Raw genomic sequence first — 24,873 nt, 5'->3', positions numbered from 1 at the left:
CTCACTGGACCAAGCCCGCCCGCATCACCTGTCCAAGTCAATGATGGACATCAGAGTAAACGGCCACGCCACGACCTGCCTGTTCGACAGCGGAAGCACGGAGAGTTTCATCCACCCAGACACGGTGAGCCACTACTCCCTCCCTGTCCTGCCAACGCGCAACCGGATCTCGATGGCATCGAGATCCCACGCCACAGACATCAGCGGCTACTGTGTTGTGACCCTATCGGTTAAGGGTACGGAGTATAAAAATTTTAAACTCCTCGTCCTCCCCCAGCTATGCGCCGCCGTCCTACTAGGGCTAGACTTCCAATCCCACCTCCAAAGCGTCACGCTAGCATACGGCGGACCCCTCCCCCCACTCACAGTCGACAACCAACAGATTTTAAACCGCCCACCGCGTAACACCTGCGGCCTATCCACCCTCAAGGTCCCGCCACCTTCCCTGTTCGCTAACCTCACCCCCGACTGCAAACCCGTCGCGACCAAGAGCAGGCGGTACAGCGCCGGGGACAAAGCTTTCATTAGCTCTGAGGTGCAGCGTCTCCTGAAGGAGGGCATCATCGAGGGGAGCACCAGCCCCTGGCGTGCCCAGGTCGTGGTCGTTAAGACCGGCAATAAAAACCGCCTGGTCATCGACTACAGCCAGACCATAAACAGGTACACCCAGCTGGACGCATACCCCCTTCCCCGCATATCTGATATGGTCAATCAGATTGCGCAGTACCGGGTATTCTCCACCATCGACCTTAAGTCGGCCTATCACCAACTCCCTATCCGCCCTGAGGACCGCCAGTATACAGCCTTCGAGGCGAACGGCCGCCTCTACCACTTCCTTAGGGTTCCCTTCGGCGTCACCAACGGGGTTTCGGTCTTCCAAAGGGAGATGGACCGGATGGTTGACCAGAACGGGCTGCATGCCACGTTCCCCTACCTAGATAACGTCACCATCTGCGGCCGCGACCGGCAGGACCATGACGCTAATCTGGAGAGATTCCTCCGTACGGCCCAACGGCTGAACCTCACCTACAATAAGGAGAAATGTGTGTTTAACACCTCGCGCCTTGCCATCCTCGGCTGTGTAGTAGAGAACGGAGTCATCGACCCCGAAAGAATGCGTCCCCTCATGGAGCTACCCCTCCCCCACTGTCCAAAGGCTCTGAAGAGAACCCTGGGGCTCTTCGCCTACTATGCCCAATGGGTGCCCAATTATGCAGACAAAGCCAGACCCCTCCTCCCGCTGGCAGGAAGTCCTCCCGGCAGCCCTGCACTCCATCCGGTCACTACTTTGCACTGCCATTAACGCCACCCCCCATGAACGAATGTTTGTTTTCCCCAGGAAGTCGACTACGGGAACCACACTACCAACCTGGCTGACCTCCCCGGGGCCCGTCCTGCTGCGAAAGCACGTGAGGACCCATAAAACGGACCCCCTGGTCGAGAAGGTGAACCTCCTGCACGCCAACCCCCAGTACGCCTATGTGGCTTACCCGGACGGGCGGGAGGACACAGTCTCCTTGCGAGACCTCGCACCCTTGGGCATTCTGGAGACACCACCTTTACCCCCCCCCACCCCCCCCCCAATTCCAGCACCGGTAGACGGCATGCCGGAACCCCACGAGCCTTCGCCGACCACGCAGACACCAGCATCAACACCGGAGAATGCAACACCGCCGCTGCGACGATCAGAAAGGCTTACGAGGCCTCCGGACAGACTGACTTACCAGAACTGGTAGTACACTTCACCCCGCCGGACTCAAATCTAAACAAGGGGTGAATGTGGTAAACCACTTTTATCGTTCACTATAGTTATCACTGTTATATCGTTATCACTGTTCACACTGTTGTATCACTATACGAGGTCGCCTCTTGTCACGCTGTTATACCTGGGCTGACCACTGCTGACTCCGCCCATGGCTCCACCTACCTGCCCAGGTATAAAGGTGGTCGACTGGCTGGTATTCCTCCTTGTTGGATCCGATCACCCACGAGGGTGGGCTCTGTTATTTAGCCAATAAAAACCTATATTTACTTTCTTAACTCGTCGCTTTTCATTGGATGAATTGATAGGTATATCAATGGGCCTTACAATAAACATCTGTAAGACAAAGCTCCTCTACCAACCTGTCCCCACCACACAGTGCTGCCCCCCGATTATCAAAATCCACGACAAGGCCTTGGACAACGTGGACCACTTTCCATACCTCAGGAGCCTACTGTCAACAAGGGCAGATGTCGACGACGAAGTCCAACACCGCCTTCAGTGTGCCAGTGCAGCCTTCGGTCGCCTGAGGAAGGGAGTGTTTGAAGACAAGGACCTCAAACCCAGCACTAAGCTCATGGTCTACAGGGCAGCAGTGATACCCGCCTTGCTGTATGCCTCAGAGACATGGACCATGTACAGCAGGCACCTCAAAGCACTGGAGAGGTACCACCAACGCTGCCTCCGCAAGATCCTGCAAATCCATTGGCAGGATAGGCGCCCCAACGTCAGTGTTCTTGCTCAGGCCAACATCCCCTGCATCGAAGCTCTGACCACGCTTAATCAGCTCCGATGGATGGGCCACATTGTCCGCATGCCCGATACAAGACTCCCAAAACAAGCGCTCTACTCGGAGCCCCGGCACGGCAAGAGAGCCCCAGGTGGGCAGAGGAAATGCTTCAAGAACACCCTCAAAGCCTCCTTGAAAAAGTGCAACATCTCCACCGACACCTGGGAATCCCTGGCCCAAGACCGCACAAAGTGGAGGAGAAGCATCCGGGAAGGCGCCAAACACCTCGAGTCTCTTCGCCGGGAGCAAGCGGAAGCCAAGCGCAAGCAGCGCAAGGCGCGCACGTCAACCTAAGCACCCCACCCACCCGCCCCTTCAACCACCGTCTGCCCCACCTGTGACAGAGACTGTAGGTCCCGCATTGGACTAATCAGCCACCTGCGAGCTCATTTTTAATGTGGAAACAAGTCATCCTCAGTTCCGAGGGACTGCCTAAGAAGAAAACCAGTGTGAGGAGTGGATCGTTCTATCTCCTGGGCCTCATTTAAATGATCCAAGGCCGAATCTCACCCCCCCCCCCCACCCCCCAGCCCAGCGGGGAGGACGAGAGGCTCGAGTGAAAGGCCCCCGGCATGAGCTGACTGGGGGACAGAGGGAAATCCCACCCGTTGTATCTCTTCAAGCTCAGAGCCAGAGGGCACTCGTGCAGGGCGCACCGTGTCGCTGATGAGTGGTTGGGTATGCCCGCTACTGGAGCCAGTAGAAATTGGACAGCCTGTACGATCAGGTTCTACCAGTAAGGAGCGACACCCGCAGGATCAGGAATTGCGAGCTGCGATTGGCCACGCACCCATTGCCCGACCTCGGGAATGCTGTCTCTCCCTGGATTCCCACTGCTGAGGTCAGCCCCATTCTCTGCTCTGCTGGTGTTGCTGAGTACACAAGGTGCAGGTAGGACATGTGACAATTTCTTGGTCCCAGCTCTGGTTGGATGTATTCCTGGAGGCTTCATCACCTGACCTGCCACCTGGTCAAACAGTCTCTCCTCCCCCCTCCCCCCACCCCAACAATCTCCAATACTTTAACAACCAATAAACAAAAGTGTTCAAAGAAATTAGAAAAAGAAATTCTTAATGCCCCAAGGAACTCTCTGCTGGGTTATTCCCAGCAGTACCCTGGAGATTAATCTATAATTCCTGGAGACAGCAGGACTATCCTGGAAGGTTGGCAGCCCTATGGTGCCGTGATATCCATCATCATATTGTGTCTGCGAAAGATTTTCAGTCATTTTGCTAACTTCTGCCTCCCATTTGTATTCTTTTCTGCTCCAGTGTCCTCTTTGCATTGTTTCCAGATGAGCCATTGAAACTTATAAAATTCTAACAGGACTAGACAGACAAGATGCAGGAAGGATGTTCCTGATGGCCGGGTAGTCCAGAACCAGGGGTCACAGTCTAAGGATAAGGGGTAAGCCATTTAGGACAGAGATGAGGAGGAATTTCTTCACCCAGAGAGTGGTGAACCTGTGGAATTCTCTACCACAGAAGGCAGTTGAGGCCAATTCATTAAATATATTCAAGAAGGAGTTGGATATATTTCTTAAGGCTAAAGGGATCAAGGGATATGGGGAGAAGGCAGGGACAGGGTACTGAGTTTGAATGATCAGCCATGATCTCATTGAATGGCGGAGCAGGCTCGAGGGGCCGAATGGCCTACTCCTGCTCCTATCGTCTATGTTTCTATGAGCCATTATGCCAAGCACAGTAAGCCGAAAGTCTGCCCTGGATTCGCACAATGCCAGAGTTATACTGCACGTTGCACCGCCAGAAAGTGGCTTGCACTTCCCAGGGATGGACGCAGCTGAACCCTCATCAGTGCAGGATTTGACGTTGGGCGTGAAGACCACTTTGAGGAGTTTGTGTCTGGTAACCCCCAGACAGGTGGCAAGCCTTGGCCATGAGAGTTTAAGGATGAGGGATTAATCACGAACAAAGGGGACACCGTAATAGGAAAAAATAGTCAGGACACCTTGCGCTAAAAACAAAACACAACTGATTCCATTGATGCAGAGACAGTTCTAGGTGCCATGGCAACAAAATACATCACCAGTGCCCTGAGTTAGTTGATGTTAAAGAAGCCGGTTCCTCTAATTGAGACCCAGAAATAGAAAGTAAGACTTGTGTTTATATTCACACCTTTTCACAACCCTCAGAACATCCCAAAGGGCTTTACAGCCAATGAGTGGCCTTTTGAAGTGCCGTCACTGTGGTAATGTAGGGGAACATGGCAGCCAAATTCCGCACAGCAAGATCCCACAAACAGCAATGAGATCATTTGTTTTTTTTGCTGTTGTTGGTCGAGGGATAAACATAGAAGATAGGAGCAGGAGTAGGCCATTCGGCCCCTCGAGCCTGCTCCGCCATTCAATGAGATCATGGCTGATCATCCAAATTCAGTACCCTGTCCCTGCCTTCTCCCCATATCCCTTGATCCCTTTAGCCTTAAGAAATATATCTAACTCCTTCTTAAATATATTTAATGAACTGGCCTCTACTGCCTTCTGTGGTAGAGAATTCCACAGGTTCACCACTCTCTGGGTGAAGAAATTCCTCCTCATTTCAGTCCTAAATGGCTTACCCCTTATCTTTAGACTGTGACCCCTGGTTCTGGACTCCCCGACCATCGGGAACATCCTTCCTGCATCTAGTCTGTCTGTTCCTGTTAGAATTTTATAAGTTTCAATGGGATCCCCTCTCATTCGTCTAAACTCCAGCGAATATAAGCCCAATCGACCCAATCTCTCCTCCTACGTCATTCCTGCCATCCCAGGTATCAGCCTGGTGAATCTTCGCTGCACTCCCTCCATGGCAAGAACGTTCTTCCTCAGATAAGGCGACCAAAACCCAGGAGAGGGCCAACACTCCTCAACTGTGAGGAGATCTGGAGCAGTTCATAATACAATCAGGTGAGACAACACAGCTATAAGGTGATTGCAATGTTTATGGATTTCTGCAGCAAGAGATACAAAAAAAATAACTGTGTATAAACAGAAAAGGGAAAGTTTCGGAAATGCAGTTGTACAGTTGAGAGATATCCATTGTACCGTTCACTGTTTATATATTATTTCCTATATAATAGTCAGGTCAGCAAACACATTGCCCCTAAAGTCTCCTGACACTCAAAAGAATGTGATTGATTTCTGGGAAAAGTTACAAGAAGATAAAAGTGAACAATAGTGACACTTACACAAGTTTATACAAGCAAGCCACCGAGGTTAACTTCTGCTGTATAAAGAATCAAAGAGTTCTGTCACTTCAGTGTGGTACAGCAGTGAGTGGGCCCCTTCAAAATCCTTCTGCTCAATGCTCAACACAAACAGCTGATAAAAGCATTAGTCGAATTCTGTGGTCGTTATCTTTGTGTGCTGCTAATTTCATCGTCAGCGGGCCCTACAACCAGCGTCCCCTCAGAAAGAAGCAATTACTGTCTTTTTAGTCGAGACAGCGATTAATGTCTGAAGAACTGTTAAACTCGGGGTCGGAGATAAGCGCTCCTGAACTGCAAGCGGGTTTTGGAGGAGAGATCCCACTGTGTTCCCAAACAGCTCTTTGCACCTCGTCCAGCACGCGCCACTGCTGCCTGACAGCGCTGGCGATAACATTGCAGGCACTTCACCTGCTACCTTCATCCTGCTTCTCACTGCCAGAACCCCGGGGATTAGTGCAAAGCCTTTCTCCTGCACACACCACCGCGCCGGGGACTGAAAATAAACAGCTGGCAAAGTCCAGTCTCCTCACTTGCCCCCGTAAACAAGAAGCAACCAGAAATACAAAAAGGCACTTACTTATCACTGCGCCAGTTTGTATCAAATGGTTACGAGAGTGCAGAGGTTCTACTGCTGAACTATTAATCCACGGAACGTGAGTTCAAATCCCACCAGTTTGAGTATTTGAATTCAGCTTTAAAAAAACAGCCTGGATATAAAAAAGCTGGTATCAGTAAAAGTGACCACGATAGTATTTACAGCACAGAAAGAGGCCATTCGGCCCAACTGTTCCATGCTGGTGTTTATGCTCCACACGAGCCTCATCTCACCCTATCAACACACCCTCCTATTCCTTTCTCCTTCATGTGTTTATCTAGCTTCCCCTTAAATGCATCGATGCTATTCACCTCAACCACTCCCTGTGGTAGTGAGTTCCACATTCTCGCCGCTCTCTGGGTCAAGAAGTTTCTCCTTAATTCTTCTTTGAAGCTGTCGGATTGTCATAAAAACCCAACTGGTTCACTAATGTCCTATAGAGAAGGAAGTCTGCTGTCCTTACCCGACCTGGGCCTATATGTGACTCCAGTCCCACACCAGCATGGTTGACTCTTAACTGCCCTCTGAACTGGGCTAGCGAGCCACTCAATTTGGGAACTAGGGAAGGACAATAAATGCCAGCCTTGCCAGTGATGGCCACATCCCGAGAATGAAGAAGAAAATCAACTTTTCATTCGCAAATTCAAAATGGCCAACGGGCATGTTTAAGTGCGGCCTGTTACCGGGAGCACTGCAAGCCTCAGTTGCACACAATGCACAAGCAGCTGATCCCAGCCCGGGATTCTGGGCTCGACCTCACTTGGTATTTATAGCAGGATCCCAGCCTGTAACCGGGAGTTCTCTGAACGCGAGGAGTGGCAGACTCTGCACAGAAGCAGATCCTAAAGGGCCGCAGCTGCACCTTTGAGGAGCTGACCGCAGTGTGGAAAGGAACAAAGTGAAAGGGGAGATTTCCCTGTATCTGCAGCTGGGAACAGTGAACATTGGAAATTTGGTCAGCCGTGGCACAGCGGGTAGCATTCTCTCTCACCTCTGAGTCAGAAAGTCGTGGGTTCAAGTCCCACTCCGGAGACTTGAGCACATAATCTAGGCTGACACTTGAGGTGCAGTACTGAGGGAGCGCTGCACTGTCAGAGGTGTCGCATGAACTGGCCTAGCGAGCCACTTAGTCTCAGATGAGATGTTAGACCAAGGCCCCCGTGTGCCCTCTCAGGGGGAGTAAAAGATCCCCATGGCACTATTCGAAGAAGTGCAGGGAGGTTCTCCCTGGGCTAATGTTTATCCATCAACCAACATCACTAAAACAGATTATCTGGTCATTATCACATCGCTGTTTGTAGGAGCTTGCTGTGCGCAAATTGGCTGCATATTTCCTATATTACAACAGTGACCTCACTTCAAAAGACTTCATTGGCTGTAAAGCGCCTTTGGGACATCCTGAGGTCATGGAAGGCACTATAGAAATGCAAGTTCATTCTTTCAATGGCTGAGAACTGGCGAGCGAGATTCGTCCTGATCTCCTGGATGCAACAATGGGGCGAGATCCTATGGGGGAGTGGTACACTCCGACTGGCTCAGTCTCCCAGCACCCACTAAACCAGGCAGTCCTGCACACGTGAGACCCAGAGAGATCGTCCCCCCCCCCCCCCCACCCCCTGCCGGGGTCTCAGGCTTGTACCAGATACTTGTTTCTAACATATGTGTATTGTATTATTTAGTTTGATAAATGAGCCTCACAGGAGGTAGGGTTGTGCAGTGATTCATAAAATAGTTGCTGATGTGATGTGGGGCTTGGTAAAAGTTCAACTCAGTTTTCAACAGAAGCCAAAGAGAAGAAACAGATTGTTCCAGGAATATGACAGCAGTGAAGTGATGCAGTTGGGGAAATTAATTGTCGGGCTTAATAAATAAATAAACTTCAAGAAGTGATCTTGCAAAAATCAGACATTGATGTACTTTACTTGTTTTATTGAGGGGAACTGTCCTTAATGTAATAATCTTCACAGCTCCGTGTTAATGAATTTCAAATGCAAGTGAAGTGACAAAAACTTCCAATTTAACAAGCTTTGGACAAAACTGTTTCCCCCCTCTGTCCTCAAATCCTCAGGGAAACCTACAATAAGAGCTTACACGAGCTGGGAGAGCAGTCAATCTGAGCACAAGTGATGTGACCGTTTCATGAAAAGATAGATCAGAGGTAACCGTGAAAATGGGAGACACGTCGCTTAAATTAATTAAAAGGCGAAACAAAATGTAGTGAGAGCCTGTTATCTGCATTGGATTGAGTCAGGCACAGAAATAATAGTTAGTTTGTCACTGGCCTGGCATTCAGGAGAAACAGCTTTACCCAGCCAAATTTTCCAATTGTTTGAGATGGTGCCAGTCTGCTGTCAGGTCATGTGAGAGGATGTGCTTTAATAGAGACGCTATCTCATATCCCCCTGAATTGGGGTTCAGTGCTTAGGGCTAAGAGCCAAGCAGCGTGTGTGTGTGGGATCGGGGGGGGCGGGGTGGATGTTGCTGCAGGAAGGGATCTACCCACAATGCCTTCAACAGGATCCCTATAACACCCTCTAAGGATTGAGGTGATCAGCTACCCTGGGCGACTATGAGCACCAAACAACAGTAAGATCCCAGATCCAGCAACGATCCTGCACAAAACTCCACTCCCAGCAATTCAATAGTTTTAAAGCACAAACACTCATAAGGAGACAACTAAGACATCAGTGAGTGTGTGGGTATAGTGCTTCATAACATAACGAGAAAAGATCAAGGACCAGAAAAGGCAATTTGAGCTATTCAGCTCAGCTCTCTAGGAGTCTAACTCACTCAACCCAACTCACTCAACCCAAACCCCCAACTCACACAACCCAAACCCCCAACTCACTCAACCCAAACCCCCAACTCACACAACCCAAACCCCCAACTCACACAACCCAAACCCCCAAATCACTCAACCCAAACCCCCAACTCAACCCAAACCCCAACTCAACCCAAACCCCAACTCACTCAACCCAAACCCCCAACTCACTCAACCCAAACCCCCAACTCCCTCAACTGAAACCCCCAACTCACTCAACCCAAACCCCCAACTCACTCAACCCAAACCCCCAAATCACACAACCCAAACCCCCAACTCACACAACCCAAACCCCCAAATCACTCAACCCAAACCCCCAACTCAACCCAAACCCCAACTCAACCCAAACCCCCAACTCACTCAACCCAAACCCCCAACTCACTCAACCCAAACCCCCAACTCCCTCAACTGAAACCCCCAACTCACACAACCCAAACCCCCAACTCAACCCAAACCCCAACTCAACCCAAACCCCAACTCACTCAACCCAAACCCCCAACTCACTCAACCCAAACCCCCAACTCCCTCAACTGAAACCCCCAACTCACTCAACCCAAACCCCCAACTCACTCAACCCAAACCCCCAACTCCCTCAACCCAAACCCCCAACTCACACAACCCAAACCCCCAACTCCCTCAACTGAAACCCCCAACTCACACAACCCAAACCCCCAACTCACACAACCCAAACCCCCAAATCACTCAACCAAAACCCCAACTCACTAAACCCAAACCCCCAACTCAACCCAAACCCCAACTCAACCCAAACCCCAACTCACTCAACCCAAACCCCCAACTCGCTCAACCCAAACCCCCAAATCACTCAACCCAAACCCCTAACTCACTCAACCGAAACCCCCAACTCACTCAACCCAAACCCCAACTCACTCAACCCAATCCCCCAATCACCTGCGATCAATTGCCACAGTGAAACTGGCCTTAGAAAGCAAAATAGGCCTCACGTCAACATTTAGCTCCATGTGGCATTTCTGAGAACAGTTCATCTCTTCATTTTTGACAGGATGTTGTACGTTTAATTTTTCTGCACCTTCAATTTGAAATATAAACAATGGCCCAGAAATTCAGGTCTCCACGGGTGAGTACGCATGGGGTACTCATCCGTAGGCCCAATGGAAGTGCCGGTTTCCTGCATGCGCGGGAAACCGGCACTTCCGTTCCCCTGAAAGCAGGGGTTCAGAGGTCGAACGCATGCGCGGGAGAGGCTGCGCGTGCGCATTGAACTTCGTTTTTTTTTTACAGGTTTTCCCGGGAAGGTAAGTCTCCAGAAGTTGATTATTTTTAAATACTTTAAAGCAAGGCAAGTTTATTTTTAGCCCCGTTAGAAAATAAAATTATTTTTTTCAAAAATTTAAATTATTGTTTAAAATAGTTATTTCATTTAATTTATAGTTTATTTAAAAAATGTGATTTAAAAAAAAATTTATTTGTAGATTTAGTGATGTTTTGTAAGAAGAAGGGGCCCGTAGTATTTCTAAGTTTGACAGCACTTCCTGTCAGACTTATGAATGGAGCCTTCCCTGCTCCGATTGGCTGCCCATGGCCCACGTGATCCCAGGGGACGCATCGAACTAACTGCGCCCCTGGGATACGCAAGCACTGCGCGCCGGCAGTTGGAGCAGGCCCCGGATCGGAAACCCACGCGGGCCCACAGCACAACGGCCGGCGCGCTAGGTAAGTGCAGGTCGGGGGCTTGCACCCACGGGAAGCCCCCGACCCGATTTTCTGGTCCATTATTACAGTGTTATTTCTTTGACTGTTTTTAGAATTTATAGTCAGGACACTATCCCACTGTGATTAGATATCAGCAACATTGCTTCAACAGTGAGGAACTTCCTAGATTAGTTACAGCATCTGAGTGACTGGGACAATGGGTCGCTAGAGAGGCAGAGAGAAAGAGGCAGAGAGAGGCAGAGACAGAGAAAAAGGGATAGAGAGAGAAAGAGAAAGTGGCAGAGCGAGGTGGCAGAGAGTCGTGAATGGTGGTGGACAATAAAAACAACTAATGGGAGGAAGAGGCTCCATGAATATCCCCATCCTCAATGATGGTGGAGCCCAGCACGTGAGTGCAAAAGACAAGGCTGAAGCATTTGCAACCATCTTCAGCCAGACATGCCGCGTGGATGATCCATCTCGGCCTCCTCCTGAGGTCCCGACCATCACAGAAGCTAGTCTTCAGCCAATTCGTTTCACTCCACGTGATATCAAGAAACGGCTGAGCGCACTGGATCCAGCAAAGGCTATGGGCCCTGACAACATCCCAGCTATCGTTCTTCAGACTTGTGCTTCAGAACTAGCCATGTCTCTAGCCAAGCTGTTCCAGTGCAGCTACAACACTGGCATCTACCCGACAATGTGGAAAACTGCCCAGGTGTGTCCTGTCCACAAAAAGCAGGACAAATCCAATCTGGCCAATTACTGCCCCATCAGTCTACTCTCAAACATCAGCAAAGTGATGGAAGGTGTCGTTGACAGTGCTATCAAGCGGTACTTACTCACCAATAACCTGCTCACTGATGCTCAGTATGGGTTCCGCCAGGACCACTCGGCTCCCGACCTCATTACAGCCTTGGTCCAAACATGGACAAAGGAGCTGAATTCCAGAGGTGAGGTGAGAGTAACTGCCCTAGACATCAAGGCAGCATTTGACCGAGTGTGGCATCAAGGAGCCCGAGTAAAATTGAAGTCAATGGAAATCAGGGGGAAAACTCTCCACTGGCTGGAGTCATACCTAGCACAAAGGAAGATGGTTGTGGTTGTTGGAGGACAATCTTCTCAGCCCCAGGACATCGCTGCAGGAGTTCCTCAGGGCAACGTTGTACGCCCAGCTATCTTCAGCTGCTTCATCAATGACCTTCCCTCAATCATAAGGTCAAAAGTGGGGATGTTCACTGATGATTGCACAGTGTTCGGTTGCATTTGCAACTCCTCAGATAATGAAGCAGTCCATGCCTACATGCAGCAAGACCTGGATGACATTCAGGCTTGGGCTGATATGTGGCAGGTAACAAGTGCCAGGCAATGACCAACTCTAACAAGAGAGAGCCGAAACACAGCCCCTTGACATTCAACGGCATTACCACCACTGAATCCCCCACCATCAATATCCTGGGGGGGTCACCATTGACCAGAAACTTAACTGGACCAGCCACATAAATACTGTGGCTACAAGAGCAGGTCAGATGCTGGGTATTCTGCAGCGAGTGTCTCACCTCCTGACTCCCCAAAGCCTTTCCACCATCTACAGGACACAAGTCATGAGTGTAATGGAATACTCTCCACTTGCCTGGATGAGTGCAGCTCCAACACTCAAGAAGCTCGACACCATCCAGGACAAAGCAGCCCACTTGATTGTCACCCCATCCACCACCTTAAACATTCACTCCCTCCACCACCGGCGCACCGTGGCTGCAGTGTGTACCATTTACAAGATGCACTGCAGCAACTCGCCAAGGCTTCTTCAGCAGCACCTCCCAAACCTGTGATCTCTACCACCTAGAAGGGCAAGGGCAGCAGGCGCATGGGAACACCACCACCTCCAAGTTCTCCTCCAAGTCGCACACCATCCTGACTTGGAAGTATATCGCCATTCCTTCATCATTGCTGGGTCAAAATCCTGGAACTCCCTCCCTAACAGCACCGTGGGAGTACCTTCACCACAAGGACTGCAGTGGTTGAAGAAGGCAGCTCACCACCACCTTCTCAAGGGCAACTAGGGATGGGCAATAAATGCTGGCCTTGCCCGCGATGCCCACATCCCAGGAACGAATAAAAAAAATCGATAATGGAGCCAGGTGGTGGGGGCGACACAGAGCTTTCTCTATACTGTACAACATGATTTTGCTTTGTGTTGTCTTCTTATTGACCTTTTGTGACAAAGGGAACTGAACTGTTAGATCTGAAGGCGTGTTTCGACCCAAAGTTCCCATCCAGAGTCGGCGTTGCAGCTTCTTGCAGCCTCTGGGAGCGAGGCTGTGGAGTTTGCAAGACATTGTGGGCAATTAAACGGGCTATGAATTAAAGGGCTGAACTAATAAAAATTACAATGCAATGAAAAAATGCAGCTTTCAGCCCTTACTGCCTTTCAGTAAAAAATTAACATTAAAAAGAATTCCCAAATGGGGGTCTTCAGCTCTTAAAGCTGAATTCCCTTCCGAATCTCAAAAAATGGGAAAAGTGCTTCAGCACTAACACAAATGGCTCAGCAATCTAGGGAAGGGGCATCCAGGGTCTCGCACGCAGCACTCCAGCTTTGTGCAGGGGCTCAACACTGCAAGAGAGGTCCTCTACCTACAGGGGTCAGGAGGCCCTCCAGAAAGAAGGATGTGGGACCAGGTCACCGAGGCTGTCACTGCCAGCAGTGTCGCCCCCGCCACCTGGCTCCAGCACCCAAAAAAGCTTCATGACCTCAGACCACTGGTCAAGGTCAGTGAATGCATCTTCAAAAGCCGTCTCCTATCAACTGCTCCACTAGCCTCACACACTGCTCAATACATGATCCCCATCCCCAATCACTCACCTACCAACAATCTGTAACAATCATGAGGCACATCTCCCATTCCTAGCCTCACCTCACCCCCTTGGAGGAGACGGTGCCGGCCATTCTTGGCAGGGACATGGCTGAGCCCTTGGCCAGTGGCGGGGCTGGAAGAGTACAAGATGCCGGTATCCTCGTACGTTATCCTCCTTCTCGCATGCACCTCTTGCTTTCCTGCCCTCCCCTGACCACCACTCCAACATTGTGCCTTCCTCATTTCACACACCCAAGAAATGCAGCCAGCCCAGCCAGTGGGTGACCAAGAAGAGGGAGAGGAGAGTGAAGAAGAACAAGAAGAAGAAGATTGATTTCACACTCCCAGCCACCAGCTCCTCAAGGTCATCCAGCAAGGCCATCTGCAGTGTCCCCCACTGACAGTCAACAGCCTTCCACCAGCCATGCTGCAGCCACTGGGGTAGCACTGCATGACATCAGTAGGATAGGCAAAGGCACACATAAAACAGTCACTAAGAGGATGCACAAGGGTGGTGAGTTGATTTCCTGATGGCATATTGGATGGATAGATGTATAAAGTTGGATTGGAAAGTTGGCTTTGTGGTGGCTTTTATTTCAGCATCGTGGCCAAGAGGACGCTGTGATGGTCAGTAACAGAGGGATAGTACGGTGTGGGACTAATGTTGAAAGGGGAATTGGGGTTGTGGTCACTGGGACTGCAGGCGGATGATTCCATACCCCGCCACAAGGGGGCTGTCTGGGATGCATCCTTCCATCTGCTCCCCCCTCTTCTGCTTCCTCCTCTTCGGCTACTCCTCGCCTGCTTCTTCCCTTTTGTGTCTTCCTCTTCCCTCTACAGCGGATGCTGTAAATCTGAAATGACAGCATAAAATGCTGGAAATACTCAGCAGGTCAGGCAGCATCTCGACCTGAGATGTGAACTCTGTTTTTCTCTCTCCACAGATGTTGCCTGACCTGTTGAGTATTTGCAACATTTTCTGTTTTCTCAGAGGCTTTTCTTTATCACCCAAGGCCTTGCAAGTGTCCAGCAGCACTCCCTACACAGTTAAAAAAAAACTTTTAACATGTCTTGCAGCAAGCCACTCCTTCAATAAAATGTTTTAAAAGTCCAAAAGCTTAAATGCGCTAGGATCAAAGTTGGCTTTGGGGACGCTAAGTCGGCGTGACGTCATCATTCCGCCAGTTTTTTTTGCCGGGCACTAATACTTACCGGTAGCGCTACGGGGACATCGAAAGTGGAGGACACCGCGGGACATGGCACCAGCTTTTCGCTGGTAACGGGCGGCATAAAGCCCCCAAATTTTTCACCCTATAGTTATGGAACAGAGAGGCTAAGAGGAGATTTAGTAGAGGTTTTTAAAATAGAGAAAGACTTTTGATATAGTGAATGGGGAGAGGCTAGTTCCTCTAGTTGGGGAGCCAATGACAAGGAGTCACCAGTTCACTAAGAGAGTGAGGAGAAAGATTAGCAGAAATTCTCTGCCACGGGGAATGGCTGAGACAAATCTTTTAAGGAAATATTAGATAAATATCTGAAGCAAAAGGAAGATACTGGGCTATGGGGAGAGCGCAGGTGGTCAGATTAGTTTTAGATTGCTCTAGCATAGAGCCAGCACAGATATTATGGACTGGATAACCTCCTTCTGTATTGTAAACTTCTATGGTTCAATTATACTCTGAGTGACCTTAGTCTCTGTTTATAACTCACCTAGTCTGAGAAAGCAGCACATCAGCCAACTTACTCGGAGCAATGGCATGGGAGATTTGCAAATATATAGGTAGCTAAACACTTCAATTTAAAGGGACCATGCACGAAAAAATATTAGAGGGAACATTGCCGCACACATAAAATGAATTGTGTTAACAGCTACCATTAAAATTTGTTACGCCATTTATTGTATAAAGAACCCTTCATGTCGTTTCCATACTTAATAAAAATAACAACACTTATTAACATGCTAACGAACACAATACAGGTTTATGAATCACATTGAAAAGTGCTCGGCCTGTTTATTCCAAATGATCTAAATTCTTTCTTGTAGTGGAGAATGAGAGATCGATTCTGCTTCCACTGGCCATTCTAAACAAGGCATAAGACACAATCAAGGATAAAATCATTTATACAAACTTTAACCATTGCACATGAAAGTGCTACTTCGATGCTTTTGAAACCTCGCTAAGAAATAATGAGGTGACTCGGAAAATGATTTATATCACAAATTGCGCCCCAGGTCAGCCCTCAGATTGGGCTTGTTCATTGTCAACGTGCGGTCACTCCTGAGAAAAGCCACGACGCCTTAGAGTTTGTGGACTTTCACTTGAGAATGGGCACAAGCAACGAACCATTATAATGCACATTTCACCCCCGAGTGCTATTTATTACTGGGTCTGGCCAATGATATAAATCTTGACAACCCTCTTCCAGTCATAACAATAAACTTAAATTGTTCATGGTATGGGGGAAAAGGGCTTAACTTAAAATCAGTGAATGCTAATTAAGTGGGATAATATTAAAACGAGTGAATAATTGTGCAAGAATGAATAACAGTCATTGGTGAGAGCAAAGTGTCAAATTGATTAATTTGAAACAATGAGTTCCACATTCTCACCACTCTCTGGGTAAATATGAATCTCCTGAATGCCCTATTGGTTTTATTAGTGACTATCTTATATTTATGGACCCCAGTTTTCACAGATCACAGAAATCACAGAAACCCCACAGTGCAGATAGAGGCCATTTCGGCCCATCGAGCCTGCACCGACACATATCCCACCCGATCCCCGTAACCCCTACGCCAACACGTAACCCCACGTATTTAATCCCCCTGATCTCCCCCACAAGTTGAAACATCTTCTCTAACTCTACCGTCAAACTCCTTCATAACTGTAAAGACCCCTCAGCCTTCTGTTTTCTAGTGAATGGAGCCCCAGCCTGTTCAGTCTTTCCTGATAGTTGTAACCTCTGGTATGTATTACTGCTTGGTAGAGTTAAGATGCCCATGTGTTCACCTGGGGGAGAAGCCCTTAAAAACTCAAGATCTCACTCCAAATTGGAACTTCAGCAATTCTCTGTTTTTGACGCTGCGATTAAATATTTATCGAGATTTTAGTTGTTATAAATGTATTCATGAATTTTCACAGCATTCAACCAAAGAGGCAGAAACAAAAAACCCCAGGAGAAAAACTTCATCCAAGAAAGAGAGAGATAAAAGCTCGCTAGCCCGAGTGGTGCGAAGGCCCAGAAGTGTCCTTTTCCTTTTTTCTTTTCAACAAGATTTTTTTTTTGGGGGGGTGGGGGGGGAGACCTTTCGAAGGCTCAAACTAGAAACTCGCAAACAAACTTGTAATAACTTTTAAAAAGGGGCATGGTCAGTGGCTGTAATGTCCACTGATGATCACTGACCACACTTCAAAAGTACTTCATTGGCTGTAAAGTCTCGTCTCGAGGTTGTGAAAGGCGCTACAGAAATGCAAGTTTTCTTTTACTGCTCTAGCTCCAGATAGACACCAACATGTCTTTACACACACATTGTTAACCACTTTCCTGAGCAGAGTCCCCTACACCCAGAGTCTCCAAGTAACTTCTCCAAGCTGTCTTTTCGGAGTTTCTAGCTATCATTTCTCCTGTGATCTTGTATCCTTCTGCATTATCCAACAGTGCCTGGGATCTGTTAGTAGAATCGGGAGGAATTTCAATGACTTTCTTTCCTTTTTTGACGCTTTTTCAACTTTCACCCATCCAATGTGTCCATTTCTGAGTGATGGGAACCTAGGTTTTAGTTTTATAAAAGTTGACTTTGCAGTTGTACTGGTGTTAAGTTGCAGTTAGTGAAAATCTGAAAGCGTGAGAGACGAACTCCTCAGTACAGTCTTCACACCTGGTACCAAAATCTCAACTCACAGCAGGGATCACACGACACATTTTGCATCACTGTGGAGCTGAAACACTTTACAATCACATAAACTGTGCTCCATTAACCAAAGTATAGTCTTCTGCTGCAACGGTCTGTACCTCTAGCACAGCACTCGTACTGCCCAGTGAAGCAGTTCCATTTTAAGCACCCACTCACTCTCACGGCCTATGACTGTTATTGCCCAGTTAGTGTTTAATTACAGGCAGTTTTGTGAAGTGTTCATATCCATTGGGAAGTGGATTTCAAGTCAGATTCTTAAAAGCTTCCTTTCTATTGCCTTCTGCTGCAAGTTCCCATAGTGCCTGTCTGGGGTTTTAGGTCTGTATCAGGAAAGACTAAACAGGCTGGGGCTCTTTACTCTAGCAAAGAGAAGGCTGAGGGGCTACCTGATAGAGGTCTTAAAGAATATGAAAGGGTTTGATAGGATAGACATAGAGAAGATATTTCCACTTGAGGGGGGGAGACAAGAACTAGGGGCCATAAATATAAGATAGTCACTAATAAGTTCAATAGGGAATTCGGGAGAAACTTCTTTACCCAGAGAGTGGTGAGAATGTGGAACGCGCTACCACATCATATCGGGTACGGTAGCATGGTGGTTATGTCACTGGACTAGTAATCCAGAGGTCCTTAAACTAATGATCCAAGAGACATGAGTTCAAATCCCACTACAGTGCTGGGAAATTTTAATTCAGTTAATAAAAATAAATCTGGAATAAAAAGTTAGTATGGTGACCATGAAACTACTGGATTGTTATAAAAACCCATCTGGTTCACTAATGTTCTTTAGAGAGAAAGAAATCTGCTGTCCTTACTCGGTCTGGCCTGTATGTGACTCCAGACTCGCAGCAATGTGGTTGACGGCCCTCTGCTGAAATGGCCTAGCAAGCCACTCAGTTGTATAAGGTGGCTCACCACCACCTTCTCGAGGGCCAGCGACGCCCACGTCCTGTGAATGAATAATATAAACCTGGAGTAGTTGAGGTGAATAGCATCGATACATTTAAGGGGAAACTAGATAAACACATGAGGGTGAAAGGGATAGAAGGATCGGTTAGATGAAGAGGGGTGGGAGGAGGCTCGAGTGGAGCATAAACACTAGCATGGCCCTGTTGGGCCAAATGGCCTGTTTCTGTGCTTGATGTCATTTATTATAGTTGCTTGTTTGTCTCTTTCTCTTGAATGGAAGTTCTCCTTCTCCTTCTCCTTCTCTGCTCTTAAACAACCAATCAGGATGACTGGGTTGCCCCAGTGTCGTCAACCCAAATCAAAAATAATCTAACAGAGTGGAGACTGTGCAGGAGCAGCTCACACAGGAAATGGAAATGGATTTCTAAACCCTCTGAAGCCGGCCTTTTTTAATTAACCCATAAAGATGTGTCCTCCTGACTGGCTGTGGTATTCCAGGGACCGGTAAATCTCCCGCTGCCGTGTGCTTTGGTCGTGACATCATGGAGTCATAAGCATGAGGAAAGGTCAGAAAGTCACTGAACTTCAGTTCTATTCTGCCTGTAGAATTACATCGAATGTACAGCTCAGAAACAGGCCATTCGGCCCAACTGGTCCGTGCCGGTGTTCATGCTCCACACCAGCCTCCTCCCACCCGACTTCAGCTCACCCTATCAGCATTGCCTTCTATTCCTTTCTCCCTCATGTACTTATTGAGCTTCCCCTTGAATGCCTCTACGCTATTCACCTCAACCACTCCCTGTGGTAGCGAGTTCCACATTCTCCCCACTCTCTGGGTAAAAAAGTTTCTCCTGAATTCCCTGTTGGATTTATTAGTGACTGTCTTATATTTATGGTCCCCAGTTTTGAACTCGCCACAAGTGGAAACATCTTCTCTACTTATACCTTGTCAAGCCCCTTTGTCATTTTAAAGACCTCTATTAAAGCAGTGGCAGCGGCGAGAGGATAAAGAGCGGCCCGAGAGCGGACCTGAATTAAAGCAGCGGCAGCGGCGAGAGGATAAAGAGCGGCCCGAGAGTGGACCTGAATTAAAGCAGCGGCGAGAGGATAAAGAGCGGCCCGAGAGCGGACCTGAATTAAAGCAACGGTAGCGGCGAGAGGATAAAGAGCGGCCCGAGAATGGACCTGAATTAAAGCAGCGGCGAGAGGATAAAGGGCGGCCCGAGAGCGGACCTGAATTAAAGCAGCGGCAGCGGCGAGAGGATAAAGAGCGGCCCGAGAGCGGACCTGAATTAAAGCAGCGGCAGCGGCGAGAGGATAAAGAGCGGCCCGAGAGCGGACCTCAATTAAAGCAGTGGCAGCGGCGAGAGGATAAAGAGCGGCCCGAGAGCGGACCTGAATTAAAGCAGCGGCAGCGGCGAGAGGATAAAGAGCGGCCCGAGAGCGGACCTGAATTAAAGCAGCGGCAGCGGCGAGAGGATAAAGAGCGGCCCGAGAGCGGACCTGAATTAAAGCAGTGGCAGCGGCGAGAGGATAAAGAGCGGCCCGAGAGCGGACCTCAATTAAAGCAGTGGCAGCGGCGAGAGGATAAAGAGCGGCCCGAGAGCGGACCTGAATTAAAGCAGCGGCAGCGGCGAGAGGATAAAGAGCGGCCCGAGAGCGGACCTGAATTAAAGCAGCGGCAGCGGCGAGGCTCCGATTCAGAAACAACATCAAAGAGTGACATCACAGAAGAGCAGGTAGGTGATTGGTTGGTGAGTATTACTGCTCATTTTTGCTCTTTAAGTTAGAGAAGGGGGGATAAATTAAGAGCTGAGAAGCTGTAACTTGCTAGTACTTATTAAATTAATAACTTAAACTGAATAAAATAATCAAGGAATAAACCTAAAATATCGATTGAACAAAATCTTTAACTAATTAATTAATTAATTAATATAACAAGGTTAGAGATGGCAGGGCAGGTGGTGTGTTGTAACTGCAGCATGTGGGAGTTTGTGGAGAGCATCGCGATCCTGAACAACCACATCTGCAGTAAGTGTCTGCAACTCGAGGAACTTCAGCTCAGAGTTGTTGAGCTGGAGTCCGAGCTGCAGACATTGCGATACATCAAGGAGGGGGAGAGTTACCTGGACACTTTGTTCCAGGAGGCAGTCACATCCTTTAGGTTAAGTAGTACTTTAGAGTTCGTCAGTGGTCAGGGTCAGGAGGGTGTGACTGCAAGTCAGGAAGGTAAAGGACCCAGGATGTAGTGATGGAGGAGCATCAGCCCTGGACCTTGTCCAACAGGTTCAAGGTACTTGCTACCTGTATGGATGAGGAAAAGGACTACAGGGAGGATGGGCAAACTGACCACGGCACTGTGGTACAGGGAGCCATCCAAGTGGGGGGAGAAGGAAGGAATGTGGTAGTGGTAGGGGACAGTATAGTCAGGGGGCAGCCGCGAAAGAGAGACCCGAAGGTTGTGTTGCCTGCCCGGTGCCAGGGTTAAGGATATCTCCTCACGGCTGGAGAAGAACTTGGAGTGGGAGGGGGAGGATCCAGTTGTCATGGTCCATGTAGGAACCAACGACATAGGTAGAACTAGGAATGAGGTTCTGCTGAGGGAGTTTGAGGAGCTAGGGTCTAAATTAAAAAGCAGAACCAGAAGGGTAATAATCTCTGGATTACTACCTGAGCCACGCACAAATTGGCATAGGGTCAAGCAGATCAGAGAGTTAAATGCGTGGCTCAAAGAGTGGTGTGGGAAAATGGGGTTTCAATTCATGGGCACTGGCACCAGTACTGGGGAAAGAGGAAGCTGTTCCGTCGGGACGGACTCCACTTAAACCAGGCTGGGCCCGGCATCCTGGCGAATCGAATAACTAGGGCTGTAGATAGGGCTTTAAACAAAAAAAGTGGGGGGGGGGGGGGGAAACGGGTCAGGTGAGGGGAAATTTAGAAATCTAAAGAGAAAGGTCAAGGCAACAGAGCAGTGTAGCGATTTGGGTAAAAATAAGCAGAGGGTGACAGGAAGGGACAGAGGGGGAAAAATTCGGTTGGTTTGCGCCTCCCGATAGCGCCTTAAGAGGGCGCTAATGGGGCGCAAAGCAACTAGCGCCCGTGGATGGCGATGTTTGCGCCGCTCACGAAATTAACCAGACATTTTGCGGCGGCACTAAACACTACCACCCCGATCTCTTGCGCCGGCAGATCGTGACGTCAGTCGAGTGCACAACGCCCCGATAGCGCCCCCTACCGGATATTGAGTGGCGCCCCCAGTCTTACCGCCTGCCGCTAGCAACGACAGGTTGAGGGGAGCACTTTGCAGTCGGGAAGGGACTGGGGAGCGCTATTTAAAGGCGACCGCTTCCTGCCTTTTTTTGTCCCACACATTCTGAGAGAGAGAGCGAGACTGCAGGAGATATTCAAAGCTGTGTTGAGGAGTTTTGGGTACTGAGCAGCACTTTGCAGGTTCTTTCTGATTTGATCTTCCTTGCATCGATTTAGAAGAGACTATGGGGGCTGCACTCTGAGCTCTTTCCCTGGGCCTCTCCATTGTTCTTTCCAACAGATTTGATGTACAGGTCCCTCCAGGCCGAGATTCAAGGCTGCAATGAGCAGGGTGTGGATGGAGAGCAAGATCGACCCTCCCCTTTAAGAACTGGTCGGCGCCAGTGTGTCTGTGTTCCATTGCTGACTGACATCACGTGAGCTTCGCCAGCGCTCTGAGGTAGCGCCTCGCTCCTCGGCCTTTGCGCCTTAAGACAGGTGTGTAGTGCCTGATTTAGCGCTCCAATCACCTCCAGAGGCGATAAAAGCCAAGTTTGCAGTCGGAGGCGATAATTAGGGCCAGGTGCTAATCTTTGCACCCGGCCGATAATTGCGCCCCAATTGGGGCGATACTGAATTCTCCCCCAAAGAGTTTAATGGTAGCAGTGCAGCAGAGAATAAGGTCAAAGCAGGGAATAATGGTAAAAAATGTAAATTAAAGGCTCTTTATCTGAATGCATGAAGCATTTGTAACAAGATAGACAAACTAGTGGCACAAATAGAGATAAATGGGTTTGATCTAATAGCCATTACAGAGACATGGTTGCAAGGTGGCCAAGGTTGGGAACTAAATGTTCCAGGGTACTTGACATTTCAAAAAGACAGGCAGAATGGAAAAGGAGGGGGAGTAGCCCTGATAATAAAGGATGACATAAGGACAGTAGCGAGAAAGAATCTCAGCTCAGAAGATCAGGAAGTAGAATCAGTATGGGTGGAGATAAGGAATAACAAGGGGCAGAAAACACTGGTAGGAGTAGTATATAGGTCCCCTAACAGTGACTATACCGTTAGACAGAATATTAATCAAGAAATAGTAGGAGTTTGCAACAAAACTAATGCAATAATCTTGGGGGACTTTAATCTTCATATAGACTGGACAAATCAAATTGGCAAAGGTAGTCTGGAGGACGAGTTCATGGGATGCATTTGGGACAGTTTCCTAGAACAATATGTCATGGAACCAACAAGGGAACAGGCTATTTTAGATCTTGTATTGAGTAATGAGACAGGGTTAATTAGCAATCTCATAGTAAAGGATCCTCTGGGGCAGAGTGATCATAATATGATAGAATTTCACATTAATTTTGAGAGTGACTTGCCTAAGTCTGAAACTAGAGTCTTAGGGCTAGATTTTCAGTATAGACAGTTTTGGGGCGCTAACCTTAGCGCCCGCCCGAAGTTAGCGCCCGCCCCAAAGTAGCGCCCCGTTGCCAGAAATTCAGTGGCTTCGCCCTAAGAGGTTGGTGGAGCGCTAAAAGAGGCGTTCCACTACTATCTTTAGGCGCTAAGCCGGCGGTGCAGAGCGCAACACCCGAGCTTGGGCGCAGCAGACACTCTGGTGCCAGTGAGCTCTTAAAGGGGAAGGGTGCATGTGTTTTTTTCAAAGGCAGAGTCTGGGGGAGGAGGAGGAGGAGGAGGAGGAGGAGGAGGAAAACATAAATACACCGTGCACAACAACACACTGGATCCGTCCACACAACACATGCAGACTGCCATTTATAGTGCAGGAGGAGTGCCCTTTAATTTGCGCTCCCCAGGGTGTGTTGCGTTCCATTTTACAAACGCTCTGGACGCCAGCCGCACAATGGGGCGGTCCGACTGAAGTTTGGATTCGGGGCGGCCAAAGGGCGTTGCACGAGGATGTGACGTCATTTTCTGCGCGCGCATCCGGGCGGCCGCTAAACTTTGCACCGGCGCTAACGGGCAACTTAATTTGGGGCGGGGCGCAAACTGCGCTGCGCCCGGGCGCTACACGCATAGCGCCCGAAAATCACTTCTCTTAAGGCGCTAACTGCTGGCGCAAGCAACTGAAAATCTAGCCCTTAAACTTAAATAAAGCCAATTACATAGGTATGAGGGGCGAGTTGGCTAAGGCAGATTGGAAAAATAGATTAAAAGGTATGGCAGTAGATAAATACTGGCTAGCATTTAAAGAAATATTTCATAATTCTCATCAAAAATACATTCCATTGAGAAACAAAAACTCCATGGGAAAAGTGATCCAACCATGGCTAACTAAAGAAGTTAAGGATAGCATTAGATTGAAAGACGAAGCTTATAATGTTGCAAAGAATAATAGTAAGCCTGAGGATTGGGAGAGTTTCAGAAACCAGCAAATGTTGACCAAAAAATTGATAAAAAGGGAAAAAATAGAATATGAGAGAAAACTAGCAAGAAATATAAAAGCAGATCGTAAGAGTTTCTACAAGTATGTAAAAAGGAAAAGAGTAGCAAAAGTAAACATTGGTCCCTTAGAGGCTGAGACATGGGAAATTATTGTGGGGAATAAGGAAATGGCAGAAACGTTAAACAAATATTTTGTATCTGTCTTCACAGTAGAAGACACAAAAAGCATACCAAAAATGGTGGGAAACCAAGGGTCTAATGAGGGTGAGGAACTTACCGTAATTAATATAAGTAGAGAAAAAGTACTAGAGAAACTAATGGGACTAAAAGCCGACAAATCTCTTGGACCTGATGGCCTACATCCTAGGGCTCTAAAAGAGGTGGCTGAAGAGATAGTGGATGCATTGGTTTTGATCTTCCAAAATGCCCTAATTCTGGAATGGTCCCAGCAGATTGGAAGGTCGCAAATGTAACACTGCTATTCAAGAAAGGAGGGAGAAAAAAAACAGGGAACTACAGGCCAGTTAGCCTGATACCAGTTGTTGGGAAAATGCTAGAATCCATTGTTAAGGAAGTGGTATCAAGTCACTTAGAAAATCATAACATGATTAGGCAGAGTCAACATGGTTTTATGAAAGGGAAATCGTGTTTGACAAATTTATTAGAGTTTTTTGAGGGTGTAACTTGCA

This window comes from Somniosus microcephalus, chromosome 7 (genome assembly GCF_052327205.1).
Source record: "Somniosus microcephalus isolate GS21.2 chromosome 7, FLI_Smic_1.0, whole genome shotgun sequence".
NCBI classification, from domain to species: domain Eukaryota; kingdom Metazoa; phylum Chordata; class Chondrichthyes; order Squaliformes; family Somniosidae; genus Somniosus; species Somniosus microcephalus.
Note: the sequence above shows the minus strand (reverse complement) of the source record.